The 16,281-nt window shown below is 47.7% G+C and overlaps 1 protein-coding gene across 1 annotated transcript in view; it reads right to left on the bottom strand.

The window, feature by feature from the left end:
- tiam1a (TIAM Rac1 associated GEF 1a) overlaps positions 1-16,281 on the bottom strand; it is a 264,051-nt gene that overhangs the window by 159,937 nt on the left and 87,833 nt on the right.

The raw sequence follows: 16,281 nt of genomic DNA, 5'->3' as shown, positions 1-16,281 counted from the left end.
AAAGGAAAAGACTGGTGTCATGAATCGATAGAATGGCTGCCTCGATAATCTAGTTGACGTCACTAAAGTTCTGCTTCTAATTTCCGACAGGAGAAGAACATAGCCTTGAACACACACAACGGTGCATACCATAAAGTACAAGATAACATATACACACAGCGATGTCCTGGAGAGACAGAGAGAAGAACATAGCCTTGAACACACACAAAGGTGCATACCATAAAGTACAAGATAACATATACACACAGAGATGTCCTGGAGAGACAGAGAGAAGAACATAGCCTTGAACACACACAAAGGTGCATACCATAAAGTACAAGATAATATATACACACAGAGATGTCCTGGAGAGACAGAGAGAAGAACATAGCCTTGAACACACACAAAGGTGCATACCATAAAGTACAATATAATTTATACACACAGAGATGTCCTGGAGAGACAGAGAGAAGAACATAGCCTTGAACACACACAAAGGTGCATACCATAAAGTACAAGATAACATATACGCACAGAGATGTCCTGGAGAGACAGAGAGAAGGACATAGCCTTGAACACACACAAAGGTGCATACCATAAAGTACAAGATAACATATACACACAGAGATGTCCTGGAGAGACAGAGAGAAGAACATAGCCTTGAACACACACAAAGGTGCATACCATAAAGTACAAGATAACATATACACACAGAGATGTCCTGGAGAGACAGAGAGAAGGACATAGCCTTGTGCGTTTCTGTAAGAACACAATTCTACATGAGAACAGATTTACAGACTACACTCACACGCAATGTCTGCTCTCAACCATTATTTTGGCACACACACACACCTACTGTCTGCCCTCAAACATTCCTCTCTCTCTATCTCACATGCACACACACACACACACACACACACACACACACACACACACACACACACACACACACACACACACACACACACACACACACACACACACACCTACTGTCTGCCCTCAAACATTCCTCTCTCTCTATCTCACATGCACACACACACACACACACACACACACACACACACACACACACACACACACACACACACACACACACCTACTGTCTGCCCTCAAACATTCCTCTCTCTCTATCTCACATGCACACACACACACACACACACACCTACTGTCTGCCCTCAAACATTCCTCTCTCTCTATCTCACATGCACACACACACACACGCACACACACTCGCACCCACACACACACACACACACACACACGCACACAAAAACAGTCTGCCCTTAACCATTTATGTCCCCTAGAAAGTGGAAAGCTTGACGGAAAGCTTGGGATAGTGTTGGGATAGAGATGGGTTAGAGATGGGATAGACATGGGGTAGAGTTGGGATAGAGCTGGGGTAGAGATGGATTAGAGTTGGGATAGTGTTGGGATAGAGATGGGGTAGAGATGGGTTAGAGATGGGATAGAGATGGGGATAGAGTTGGGATAGAGATGGGGATAGAGTTGGGATAGAGATGGGGATAGAGCTGGGGTAGAGATGGGTTAGAGTTGGGATAGAGATGGGTTAGAGATGGGATAGAGATGGGTTAGAGATTGGGATAGAGTTGGGATAGAGATGGGTTAGAGATGGGATAGAGATGGGATAGAGATGGGATAGAGTTGGGATAGAGATGGGATAGAGATGGGGATAGAGATGGGTTAGAGATGGGTTAGAGTTGGGATAGAGATGGGGATAGAGATGGGTTAGAGATGGGAAAGAGCTGGGATAGAGATGGGGATAGAGTTGGGATAGAGATGGGGATAGAGCTGGGGTAGAGATGGGTTAGAGTTGGGGTAGAGATGGGTTAGAGATGGGATAGAGTTGGGATAGAGATGGGGATAGAGTTGGGATAGAGATGGGGATAGAGATGGGGATAGAGCTGGGTTAGAGTTGGGATAGAGTTGGGATAGAGTTGGAATAGAGATGGGATAGAGATGGGGTAGAGATGGGTTAGAGATGGGATAGAGATGGGGTAGAGATGGGGATAGAGCTGGGATAGAGCTGGGGTAGAGATGGGTTAGAGTTGGGATAGAGATAGGTTAGAGATGGGATAGAGATGGGATAGAGATGGGTTAGAGTTGGGTTAGAGATGGGATAGAGTTGGGATAGAGATGGGATAGAGTTGGGATAGAGATGGGGATAGAGTTGGGATAGAGATGGGGATAGAGCTGGGGTAGAGATGGGTTAGAGATGGGTTAGAGTTGGGATAGAGATAGGTTAGAGATGGGATAGAGATGGGTTAGAGATGGGATAGAGATGGGATAGAGTTGGGATAGAGATGGGATAGAGATGGGGATAGAGCTGGGGTAGAGATGGGTTAGAGTTGGGATAGAGATGGGGATAGAGATGGGTTAGAGATGGGAACGAGCTGGGATAGAGATGGGGATACAGCTGGGATAGAGTTGGGATAGAGATGGCTTAGAGATGGGGATAGAGCTGGGTTAGAAATGGGTTAGAGTTGGGATAGAGCTGGGTTAGGGATGGTGATAGAGATGGGTTAGAGATGGGATAGAGATGGGTTAGAGATGGGATAGAGATGGGATAGAGATGGGGATAGAGTTGGGGATAGAGCTATAGAGATGGGGATAGAGATGGGTTAGAGATGATAGATGGGTTAGAGATGGGTTAGAGCTGGGATAGAGATGGGATAGGTTAGAGATGGGGATAGAGATGGGTTAGAGATGGGATAGAGATGGGTTAGAGTTGGGTAGAGATGGGGATAGAGATGGGTTAGAGATGGGGTAGAGATGGGATTAGATGGGTTGGGATCTGGGATGAGGGATGAGATGGGTTAGAGATGGGTTAGAGCTGGGATAGAGATGGGGATAGAGATGGGATAGAGATGGATTAGAGATGGGATAGAGCTGAGATGGGTTGAGATGAAGAGATGGGATAGAGTTGGGATAGAGCTGGGAGATGGATTAGAGTTGGGATGGGGATAGAGATGGGTTAGAGATGGGATAGAGATGGGATGGGTTAGAGCTGGGATTGGGAGAGATGGGGATAGAGATGGGGAGATATGTTAGAGCTGGGTTAGAGCTGGGATGAAGAGATGGGGATAGAGCTGGGGATAGAGCTTAGAGATGGGGATAGAGATGGGTTAGAGATGGGATAGAGATGGGTTAGAGATGGGTTAGAGCTGGGATAGAGATGGGGATAGAGCTGGGTTAGAGATGGGGATAGAGATGGGTTAGAGATGGGATAGAGATGGGTTAGAGCTGAGGTTAGAGATGGGGATAGAGATGGGTTAGGTTAGAGATGGGATAGAGATGGGTTAGAGATGGGATAGAGATGGGTTAGAGATGGGATAGAGATGGGGATAGAGCTGGGTTAGAGATGGGTTACATTTGGGGATAGAGATGGGTTAGAGATGGGGATAGAGATGGGTTAGAGATGGGTTAGAGATGGGGTAGAGATGGGGTAGAGAGTGATTAGAGATGGGATAGTGTTGGGATAGAGATGGGTTAGAGATGGGTTAGAGATGGGATAGAGATGGGGTAGAGATGGGGTAGAGCTGGGGTAGAGCTGAGAGATGGATTAGAGTTGGGATAGTGTTGGGATAGAGATGGGTTAGAGATGGGTTAGTGATGGGGTAGAGTTGGGATAGAGCTGGGGTAGAGATGGATTAGAGTTGGGATAGTGTTGGGATAGAGATGGGGTAGAGAGAGATGGGTTAGAGATGGGATAGAGATGGGTTAGAAATGGGTTAGAGTTGGGATATAGATGGGTTAGAGATGGGATAGAGATGGGATAGAGATGGGATAGAGTTGGGATAGAGATGGGATAGAGATGGGGATAGAGATGGGTTAGAGATGGGTTAGAGTTGGGATAGAGATGGGGATAGAGTTGGGATAGAGATGGGGATAGAGCTGGGGTAGAGATGGGTTAGAGTTGGGATAGAGATGGGTTAGAGATGGGTTAGAGATGGGTTAGAGATGGGATGGATAGATAGAGATGGGGATAGAGATAGAGATGGGTTAGAGATGGGTTAGAGTTGGGATAGAGATGGGGATAGAGATGGGTTAGAGATGGGAAAGAGCTGGGATAGAGATGGGGATACAGCTGGGATAGAGATGGGGATAGAGTTGGGATAGAGATGGGGATAGAGCTGGGGTAGAGATGGGTTAGAGTTGGGGTAGAGATGGGTTAGAGATGGGATAGAGTTGGGATAGAGATGGGGATACAGCTGGGATAGAGATGGGGATAGAGTTGGGATAGAGCTGGGGTAGAGATGGGTTAGAGTTGGGATAGAGATGGGATAGAGATGGGTTAGAGATGGGTTAGAGTTGGGATAGAGATGGGTTAGAGATGGGATAGAGATGGGAAAGAGATGGGATAGAAATGGGGATACAGATGGGTTAGAGTTGGGATAGAGCTGGGATAGAGATGGGATAGAGTTGGGATAGAGATGGGATAGAGCTGGGGTTAGAGCTGGAATAGAGTTGGGATAGAGATGGGTTAGAGTTGGGGATCGAGATGGGTTAGAGATGGGTGAGAGATGGGGATAGAGATGGGTTAGAGATGGGATAGAGCTGGGTTAGAGCTGGGATAGAGCTGGGATAGAGCTGGGATAGAGATGGGTTAGAGTTGGTGATAGAGATGGGTTAGTGTTGGGGATAGAGATGGGTTAGAGTTGGGATAGAGATAGGTTAGAGATGGGATAGAGATGGGATAGAGTTGGGATAGAGATGGGATAGAGCTGGGGATAGAGCTGGGGTAGAGATGGGTTAGAGTTGGGATAGAGATGGGGATAGAGATGGGTTAGAGATGGGAACGAGCTGGGATAGAGATGGGGATACAGCTGGGATAGAGTTGGGATAGAGATGGGTTAGAGCTGGGTTAGAGATGGGGATAGAGCTGGGTTAGAAATGGGTTAGAGTTGGGATAGAGCTGGGTTAGGGATGGGGATAGAGATGGGTTAGAGATGGGATAGAGTTGGGTTAGAGCTGGGATAGAGATGGGGATAGAGATGGGTTAGAGTTGGGGATAGAGATGGGTTAGAGTTGGGCATAGAGATAGGTTAGAGTTGGGGATAGAGATGGGTGAGAGATGGGGATAGAGATGGGTTAGAGATGGGATAGAGCTGGGTTAGAGCTGGGATAGAGCTGGGATAGAGCTGGGATAGAGATGGGTTAGAGTTGGTGTTAGAGATGGGTTAGTGTTGGGGATAGAGATGGGTTAGAGGTGGGGATAGAGATATGTTAGAGCTGGGATAGAGCCGGGATAGAGCTGGGATAGAGCTGGGTTAGAGTTGGGGATAGAGATGGGGTAGAGTTGGGATAGAGATGGGATAGAGATGGGATAGAGCTGGGTTAGAGATGGGATAGAGTTGGGATAGAGCTGGGATAGAGATGGGTTAGAGATGGGGATAGAGATATGTTAGAGCTGGGATAGAGCTGGGATAGAGCTGGGATAGAGCTGGGTTAGAGCTGGGATAAAGCTGGGATAGAGCTGGGATAGAGATGGGATAGAGATGGGTTAGAGTTGGGGTAGAGCTGGGGTAGAGATGGATTAGAGTTGGGATAGAGATGGGTTAGAGATGGGTTAGAGATTGGATAGAGATGGGGTAGAGATGGATTAGAGTTGGGATAGTGTTGGGATAGAGATGGGGTAGAGATGGGTTAGAGATGGGATAGAGTTGGGATAGAGATGGGGATAGAGATGGGGATAGAGCTGGGGTAGAGATGGGTTAGAGATGGGATAGAGATGGGTTTGGGATAGAGATGGGTTAGATTGGGATATAGATGGGTTAGAGATGGGATAGAGTATGGATAGAGTTGGGATAGAGATGGGATAGAGATTGGGATAGAGATGGGTTAGAGTTGGGATAGAGATGGGGATAGAGTTGGGATAGAGATAGGGATAGAGCTGGGGTAGAGATGGAGTTAGGAGTTGGGATAGATGGGTTAGAGATGGGATGAGATGGGTTAGAGATGGGTTAGAGTTGGGATAGAGATGGGTTAGAGATGGGATAGAGATGGGTTAGAGTTGGGATAGAGATGGGGATAGAGATGGGTTAGAGATGGGAAAGAGCTGGGATAGAGATGGGGATACAGCTGGGATAGAGATGGGGATAGAGTTGGGATAGAGATGGGGGTTGGAGCTGGGGTAGAGATGGGTTAGAGATGGGATAGAGATGGGGATACAGCTGGGATAGAGATGGGGATAGAGCTGGGGTAGAGATGGGTTAGAGTTGGGATAGAGATGGGTTAGAGATGGGATAGAGATGGGTTAGAGATGGGGTAGAGATGGGGTAGAGATGGGATAGAGATGGGGATAGAGATGGGGATAGAGTTGGGATAGAGATGGGGATAGAGATGGGGATAGAGCTGGGTTAGTGCTGGGATAGAGATGGGGTAGAGCTGGGTTAGAAATGGGTTAGAGTTGGGATAGAGCTGGGTTAGAGTTGGTGATAGAGATGGGTTAGAGTTGGGGATAGAGATGGGTTAGAGATGGGGATAGAGATATGTTAGAGCTGGGATAGAGCTGGGATAGAGCTGGGTTAGAGTTGTTGGGGTAGAGTTGATAGAGATGGGATAGAGCTGGGATAGAGCTGGGATAGAGATGGGTTAGAGTTGGGGATAGAGATGGGTTAGAGATGGGGATAGAGATATGTTAGAGCTGGGATAGAGCTGGGATAGAGCTGGGATAGAGCTGGGTTAGAGCTGGGATAAAGCTGGGATAGAGCTGTGATAGAGCTGGGTTAGAGCTGGGATAGAGTTGGGATAGAGATGGGTTAGAGTTGGGGATAGAGATGGGTTAGAGTTGGGGATAGAGATGGGTTAGAGCTGGGATAGAGATGGGATAGAGATGAGATAGAGATGGGTTAGACATGGGTTAGAGTTGGGGATAGAGATGGGTTAGAGTTGGGGATAGAGATGGGATAGAGATGGGATAGAGATGGGATAGAGATAGGTTAGAGGTGGGGATAGAGATGGGTTAGAGTTGGTGATAGAGATGGGTTAGTGTTGGGGATAGAGTTGGGTGAGAGATGGGGATAGAGATGGGTTAGAGATGGGATAGAGCTGGGTTAGAGCTGGGATAGAGCTGGGATAGAGCTGGGATAGAGCTGGGTTAGAGATGGGGATAGAGCTGGGTTAGAGCTGGGATAGAGCTGGGTTAGAGCTGGGATAGAGCTGGGATAGAGCTGAGATAGAGCTGGGATAGAGCTGGGTTAGAGTTGGGGATAGAGCTGAGATAGAGCTGGGATAGAGATGGGTTAGAGTTGGTGATAGAGATGGGTTAGTGTTGGGGATAGAGATATGTTAGAGCTGGGATAGAGCTGGGATAGAGATGGGATAGAGATGGGTTAGAGATGGGGATAGAGCTGGGATAGAGCTGGGATAGAGCTGGGTTAGAGCTGGGATAAAGCTGGGATAGAGCTGGGATAGAGATGGGATAGAGATGGGTTAGAGTTGGGGTAGAGCTGGGGTAGAGGTGGATTAGAGTTGGGATAGTGTTGGGATAGAGATGGGTTAGAGATGGGATAGAGATGGGGTAGAGTTGGGGTAGAGCTGGGGTAGAGATGGATTAGAGTTGGGATAGTGTTGGGATAGAGAGGGTTAGAGATGGGTTAGAGATTGGATAGAGATGGGGTAGAGATGGATTAGAGTTGGGATAGTGTTGGGATAGAGATGGGGTAGAGATGGGTTAGAGATGGGATAGAGTTGGGATAGAGATGGGGATAGAGATGGGGATAGAGCTGGGGTAGAGATGGGTTAGAGATGGGATAGAGATGGGTTAGAGATGGGTTAGAGTTGGGATATAGATGGGTTAGAGATGGGATAGAGATGGGATAGAGTTGGGATAGAGTTGGGATAGAGATGGGATAGAGATTGGGATAGAGATGGGTTAGAGTTGGGATAGAGATGGGGATAGAGTTGGGATAGAGATAGGGATAGAGCTGAGATGGGATAGAGATGGGTTAGAGATGGGATAGAGATGGGTTAGAGATGGGTTAGAGTTGGGATAGAGATGGGTTAGAGATGGGATAGAGATGGGATAGAGATGGGATAGAGTTGGGGTAGAGATGGGATAGAGATGGGGATAGAGATGGGTTAGAGTTGGGATAGAGATGGGGATAGAGATGGGTTAGAGATGGGTTAGAGATTGATAGAGATGGGGTAGAGATGGATTAGAGTTGGGATAGTGTTGGGATAGAGATGGGGTAGAGATGGGTTAGAGATGGGATAGAGATGGGGATAGAGATGGGGATAGAGCTGGGGTAGAGATGGGTTAGAGATGGGATAGAGATGGGTTAGAGATGGGATAGAGATTGGGATAGAGATGGGTTAGAGTTGGGATAGAGATGGGGATAGAGTTGGGATAGAGATAGGGATAGAGCTGGGGTAGAGATGGGTTAGAGTTGGGATAGAGATGGGTTAGAGATGGGATAGAGATGGGTTAGAGATGGGTTAGAGTTGGGATAGAGATGGGTTAGAGATGGGATAGAGATGGGATAGAGATGGGTTAGAGTTGGGATAGAGATGGGGATAGAGATGGGGATAGAGATGGGTTAGAGATGGGAAAGAGATGGGGATACAGCTGGGATAGAGATGGGGATAGAGTTGGGATAGAGATGGGGGTTGGAGCTGGGGTATAGATGGGTTAGAGATGGGAAAGAGATGGGACAGCTGGGATAGAGATGGGGATAGAGTTGGGATAGAGATGGGGAGCTGAGTAGAGATGGGTTAGAGTTGGGATAGAGATGGGTTAGAGATGGGATAGAGATGGGTTAGAGATGGGTTAGAGATGGGATAGAGATGGGGTAGAGATGGGGTAGAGTTGGGATAGAGATGGGGATAGAGATGGGGATAGAGTTGGGATAGAGATGGGGATAGAGCTGGGATAGAGATGGGATAGAGATGGGGATAGAGCTGGGTTAGTGCTGGGATAGAGATGGGGATAGAGTTGGGATAGAGTTGTAGATAGGATGGGTTAGAGTTGGGGATAGAGATGGGATAGAGATGGGATAGAGATAGGTTAGAGGTGGGATAGAGATGGGTTAGGTTGGTGATAGAGATGGGTTAGAGATTGGGTTAGAGATGGGATAGAGATGGGTTGAGATGGATGGGTTAGAGCTGGGATAGAGCTGATAGAGCTGGGATAGAGCTGGGATTAGAGATGGGGATAGAGCTGGGTTAGAGCTGATAGAGGATAGAGCTGGGATAGAGCTGAGATAGAGATAGAGCTGACAGAGTTGGGATAGAGCTGAGATAGAGCTGGGATAGAGATGGGTTAGAGTTGGTGATGAGATGGGTTAGTGTTGGGGATAGAGATATGGAGCTGGGATAGAGCTGGGATAGAGATGGGATAGAGATGGGTTAGAGATGGGGATAGAGCTGGGATAGAGCTGGGATAGAGCTGATTAGAGCTGGGATAGCTGGGATGAGCTGGGATAGAGGATAGAGATGGGGAGTTGGGGTAGAGCTGGGGTAGAGGTGGATTAGAGTTGGGATAGTGTTGGGATAGAGATGGGTTAGAGATGGGTTAGAGATGGACAGAGATGGGTAGATTGGGGGAGATGGGGGTAGAGATGGATTAGAGTTGGATAGGATAGAGAGGGGTTAGAGATGGGTTAGAGATTGATAGAGATGGGGATAGAGATGGGTTAGAGTTGGGAAATAGAGATGGGGTAGAGATGGGTTAGAGATGGGATAGAGTTGGGATAGAGATGGGATAGAGATGGGGATAGAGTTGGGGAGAGATGGGTTAGATAGAGATGGGTTAGAGATGGTTAGAGTTGGGATAGAGATGGGTTAGAGATGGGATAGAGTTGGATAGAGATAGAGTTGGGATAGAGATGGGATAGAGATTGGGATAGAGATGGGTTAGAGTTGGGAGAGATGGGGATAGAGTTGAGAGATGGATAGTGGGTTAGAGATGGGTGATGGGATTGATAGAGATGGGTTAGAGATGGGTTAGAGTTGGGATAGAGATGGGATAGAGATGGGTTGAGAGATGGGATAGAGATGGGATAGAGATGGGATAGAGTGGGGTAGAGATGGGATAGAGATGGGGATAGAGATGTTAGAGATGGGGATAGAGATGGGTTAGAGATGGGTTAGAGATTGGAGAGATGGGATAGAGATGGATTAGAGTTGGGATAGTGTTGGGATAGAGATGGGGTAGATGGAGTTGAGATGGGATAGAGATGGGTTAGAGATGGGGGATAGAGCTGGGAGAGATGGGTTAGAGATGGGATAGAGATGGGTTAGAGATGGGATAGAGATTGGGATAGAGATGGGATAGAGTTGGGATAGAGATGGGGATAGAGTTGGGATAGAGATGGGATAGAGCTGGGTTAGAGATGGGTTAGTTGGGATAGAGATGGGTTAGAGATGGGATAGAGATGGGTTAGAGATGGGTTAGAGTTGGGATAGAGATGGGATAGAGATGGGAGAGATGGGTTAGAGTTGGGATAGAGATGGGGATAGAGATGATAGAGTTTAGAGATGGAAAGAGATGGGTTAGAGCTGGGATAGAGATGGGGATAGAGTTGGGATGAGACGGGGTGGGATAGAGATGGGATGGGGATAGAGATGGGTTAGAGATGGGGATAGAGTTGGGATAGAGATGGGGATGAGAGATGGGTTAGAGTTGGGATAGAGATGGGTTAGAGATGGGATAGAGATGGGTTAGATAGAGATGGGGATTAGAGTTGGGATAGAGATGGGGATAGAGATGGGGATAGAGATGGGATAGAGATGGGGATAGAGCTGGGATAGAGCTGGGATAGAGATGGGGATAGAGCTGGGTTAGAGCTGGGATAGAGATGGGTTAGAGCTGGGTTAGGGATGAGCTGTTAGATTGGTGATAGAGAGAGTTGGGGATAGAGATGGGTTAGAGATGGGGATAGAGATATGTTAGAGCTGGGATAGAGCTGGGATAGAGCTGGGATAGAGATTGGGGATAGAGATGGGGTAGGTTGGGATAGAGATGGGATAGAGCTGGGATGGGAGAGTTAGAGCTGGGGATAGTTTAGAGATGGGGATAGAGATATGTTAGAGCTGATAGAGCTGGGATAGAGCTGGGTTAGAGCTGGGATAAAGCTGGGATAGAGATGGGTTAGAGTTGAGGGATAGAGATGGGTTAGAGCTGGGATAGAGGGATAGAGATGGGTTAGAGCTTGTTGGGATAGAGATGGGATAGGATAGATGGGTTAGACATGGGTTAGAGCTGGGATAGAGATGGGTTAGAGCTGGGGATAGAGATGGGATAGAGATGGGTTAGAGTTGGGGATAGAGATGGGTTAGAGTTGGGATAGAGATGGGTTAGAGCTGGGTGAGAGATGGGGATAGAGATGGGTTAGATGGGATAGAGCTGGGTTAGAGCTGGGATAGGCTGGGATAGAGATGGGTTAGAGATGATAGAGATGGGTTAGAGCTGGGATAGAGATGGGTTAGAGGGGATAGAGATGGGATAGAGATGGGATTAGAGTTGGGATAGAGCTGAGATAGAGCTGGATGCTGAGGATAGAGATGGGTTAGTGTTGGGGATAGAGATGTTAGAGCTGGGATAGAGCTGGGATAGAGATGGGATAGAGATGGGTTAGAGATGGGGATAGAGCTGGGATAGAGCTGGGATAGAGCTGGGTTAGAGATAAAGCTTAGAGCTGGGATAGAGATGGGATAGAGATGGGATAGAGATGGGGTAGAGGTGGATTAGAGATGGGGATAGAGATGGGTTAGAGATGGGATAGAGATGGGGTAGAGTTGGGGTAGAGCTGGGATAGAGATGGGAGTTGGGATAGTGTTAGATAGATGGGTTAGAGATGGGTTAGAGGATAGAGATGGGGTAGAGATGGATTAGAGTTGGATAGATGGGGTAGAGATGGGTTAGAGATGGGATAGAGATGGGGATAGAGATGGGGATAGAGTTGGGATAGAGATGGGATAGAGATGGGTTAGAGATGGGATAGGGGGTTAGAGATGGGTTAGAGATGGGGATAGAGATGGGATAGTTGGGATAGAGCTGGGATAGAGTTGGGATAGAGATGGGATAGAGATTGGGATAGAGATGGGTTAGAGTTGGGATAGAGATGGGGATAGACTTGGGATAGAGATAGGGATAGAGCTGGGGTAGAGATGGGTTAGAGTTGGGATAGAGATGGGTTAGAGATGGGATAGAGATGGGTTGGGTTAGAGTTGGGGATAGAGATGGGTTAGAGATGGGATAGAGATGGGATAGAGATGGGATAGAGCTGGGTTAGAGATGGGATAGAGATGGGTTAGAGATGGGTTGGGATAGAGATGGGATAGAGATGGGATAGAGATGGGAAAGAGCTGGGATAGAGATGGGATTATAGAGATGGGATAGAGTTGGGATAGAGATGGGGGTTGGAGCTGGGGTAGAGATGGGGGATAGAGATGGGTTAGAGATGGGGATAGAGCTGGGATAGAGATGGGGATAGAGCTGGGGTAGAGATGGGTTAGAGTTGGGATAGAGATGGGATAGAGATGGGTTAGAGATGGGTTAGGGGATAGAGATGGGTTAGAGATGGGAGATAGAGATGGGGTAGAGTTGGGATAGAGTTGGGATAGAGATGGGATAGAGATGGGATAGAGATGGGTTTGGGAGAGATGGGATAGAGATGGGATAGAGCTGGGGTTAGAATGGGTTAGAGATGGGATAGAGCTGGGATAGAGATGGGTTAGAGATGGGTTAGAGTTAGGATGATAGAGATGGGATAGAGATGGGATAGAGATGGGTTAGAGATGGGGATAGAGATGGGTTAGAGTTGGGATAGAGCTGGGATAGAGATGGGATAGAGATGGGATAGAGTTGGGGATAGAGATGGGGTAGAGATGGGATAGAGATGGGATAGAGCTGGGTTAGAGCTGGGATAGAGCTGGGTTAGAGATAGAGATGGGTTAGAGTTGGGGATAGAGATGGGTTAGAGATGGGATATAGAGCTTAGAGATGGGGTGGGGTATAGAGGGGATAGAGCTGGGATAGAGATGGGATAGAGCTGGGATAGAGATGGGATAGAGCTGGGAGCTGGGATAGAGTTGGGTTAGAGATGGGTTAGATAGAGATGGAGTTTAGAGTTGGGGATAGAGATGGGTTAGAGTTGGGGATAGAGATGGATTAGAGCTGGGATAGAGCTGGGATAGAGATGAGATAGAGATGGGTTAGACATGGGTTAGAGTTGGGGATAGAGATGGGTTAGATTGGGGATAGAGATGGGATAGAGATGGGATAGAGATGGGATAGAGATGGGTTAGAGATGGGGATAGAGATGGGTTGGGGTGATAGAGATGGGTTAGAGTTGGGGATAGAGTTGGGTTAGAGATGGGGATAGAGATGGGTTAGAGATGGGATAGAGCTGGGTTAGAGCTGGGATAGAGCTGGGTTAGAGCTGGGATAGAGATGGGGATAGAGATGGGTTAGAGCTGGGTTAGAGCTGGGATAGAGCTGGGTTAGAGCTGGGATAGAGCTGAGATAGAGCTGGGATAGAGCTGGGTTAGAGTTGGGATAGAGGAGCTGGGATAGTGGAGTTAGAGTTGGTGATAGAGATGGGTTAGTGTTGGGGATAGAGATATGTTAGAGCTGGGATAGAGCTGGGATGAGATGGGATAGAGATGGGTTAGAGATGGGGATAGAGCTGGGATAGAGCTGGGATGAGCTGGGTTAGAGCTGGGATAAAGCTGGGATAGAGCTGGGATAGAGATGGGATAGAGATGGGTTAGAGTTGGGGTAGAGCTGGGGTAGAGGTGGATTAGAGTTGGGATAGTGTTGGGATAGAGATGGGTTAGAGATGGGTTAGAGATGGGATAGAGATGGGGTAGAGTTGGGGTAGAGCTGGGGTAGAGATGGATTAGAGTTGGGATAGTGTTGGGATAGAGATGGGTTAGAGATGGGTTAGAGATGAGATGGATGGATTAGAGTTGGGATAGTGTTGGGATAGAGATGGGGTAGAGATGGGTTAGAGATGGGTTTGGGATAGAGATGGGGATGGATGGGGATAGAGCTGGGGTAAAGATGGGTTAGAGATGGGATAGAGATGGGTTAGAGATGGGGATAGAGATGGGTTAGAGATGGGTTAGAGTTGGGATAGAGATGGGTTAGAGATGGGATAGAGATGGGATAGAGTTGGGATAGAGATAGAGATGGGATAGTTATAGAGATGGGTTAGAGTTGGGATAGAGATGGGGATAGAGTTGGGATAGAGATAGGGATAGAGCTGGGGTAGATAGAGTTGGGATAGAGATGGGTTAGAGATGGGATAGAGATTTAGAGATGGGTTAGAGTTGGGATAGAGATGGGTTAGAGATGGGATAGAGATGGGAGAGATGGGATGTTAGAGATGGGGATAGAGATGGAGAGTGGGATAGAGATGGGATAGAGATGGGTTAGAGATGGGATAGAGATGGGGATAGAGTTGGGATAGAGATGGGGGTTGGATGGGTTAGATGGGATAGAGATGGGGATACAGCTGGGATAGAGATGGGATAGAGATGGGGATAGAGATGGGTTAGAGTTGGGATAGGATGGGATAGAGATGGGTTAGAGATGGGTTAGAGATGGGATAGAGATGGGTTAGAGATGGGATAGAGATTAGAGATGATAGAGTTGGGATAGGATGGGATAGAGATGGGATAGAGATGGGTTAGAGTTGGGATAGAGTGGGGATAGAGATGGGATAGAGATAGGGATAGAGAGAGATGGGTTAGAGTTGGGATAGAGATGGGTTAGAGATGGGATAGAGATGGGGTTAGAGTTGGGATAGAGATGGGTTAGAGATGGGATAGAGATGGGATAGAGATGGGATAGAGATGGATGGGATAGAGATGGGGATAGAGATGGGTTAGAGTTGGGATAGAGATGGGGATAGAGATGGGTTAGAGATGGGAAAGAGCTGGGATAGAGATGGGGATACAGCTGGGATAGAGATGGGGATAGAGATGGATGGGGGTTGGAGCTGGGGTAGAGATGGGTTAGAGATGGGATAGAGATGGTGATACAGCTGGGATAGAGATGGGGATAGAGTTGGGATAGAGATGGGGATAGAGCTGGGGTAGAGATGGGTTAGAGTTGGGATAGAGATTTGATAGAGATGGGTTAGAGATGGGTTAGAGTTGGGATAGAGATGGGTTAGAGATGGGATAGAGATGGGTTAGAGATGGGGTAGAGTTGGGATAGAGATGGGGATAGAGATGGGGATAGAGATGGGATAGAGATGGGGATAGAGTTGGGATAGAGATGGGGATAGAGTTGGGATAGAGATGGGGATAGAGATGGGGATAGAGCTGGGTTAGTGCTGGGATAGAGATGGGGTAGAGCTGGGTTAGAAATGGGTTAGAGTTGGGATAGAGCTGGGTTAGGGATGGGTTAGAGTTGGTGATAGAGATGGGTTAGAGTTGGGGATAGAGATGGGTTAGAGATGGGGATAGAGATATGTTAGAGCTGGGATAGAGCTGGGATAGAGCTGGGTTAGAGTTGGGGATAGAGATGGGGTAGAGTTGGGATAGAGATGGGATAGAGCTGGGATAGAGCTGGGATAGAGCTGGGATAGAGCTGGGATAGAGATGGGTTAGAGTTGGGGATAGAGATGGGTTAGAGATGGGGATAGAGATATGTTAGAGCTGGGATAGAGCTGGGATAGAGCTGGGATAGAGCTGGGTTAGAGCTGGGATAAAGCTGGGATAGAGATGGGTTAGAGTTGGGGATAGAGATGGGTTAGAGTTGGGGATAGAGATGGGTTAGAGCTGGGATAGAGATGGGATAGAGATGAGATAGAGATGGGATAGAGATGAGATAGAGATGGGTTAGACATGGGTTAGAGTTGGGGATAGAGATGGGTTAGAGTTGGGGATAGAGATGGGATAGAGATGGGATAGAGATAGGTTAGAGTTGGGGATAGAGATGGGTTAGAGTTGGTGATAGAGATGGGTTAGTGTTGGGGATAGAGTTGGGTGAGAGATGGGGATAGAGATGGGTTAGAGATGGGATAGAGCTGGGTTAGAGCTGGGATAGAGCTGGGATAGAGCTGGGATAGAGCTGGGTTAGAGATGGGGATAGAGCTGGGTTAGAGCTGGGATAGAGCTAGGTTAGAGCTGGGATAGAGCTGGGATAGAGCTGAGATAGAGCTGAGATAGAGCTGGGTTAGAGTTGGGGATAGAGCTGAGATAGAGATGGGTTAGAGTTGGTGATAGAGATGGGTTAGTGTTGGGGATAGAGATATGTTAGAGCTGGGATAGAGCTGGGATAGAGCTGGGATAGAGATGGGATAGAGATGGGTTAGAGATGGGGATAGA

Source organism: Oncorhynchus nerka, linkage group LG19 (assembly GCF_034236695.1).
Source record: "Oncorhynchus nerka isolate Pitt River linkage group LG19, Oner_Uvic_2.0, whole genome shotgun sequence".
Lineage (NCBI taxonomy): Eukaryota > Metazoa > Chordata > Actinopteri > Salmoniformes > Salmonidae > Oncorhynchus > Oncorhynchus nerka.
Note: the sequence above shows the minus strand (reverse complement) of the source record. Positions and strands in the feature narration are given on the sequence as shown.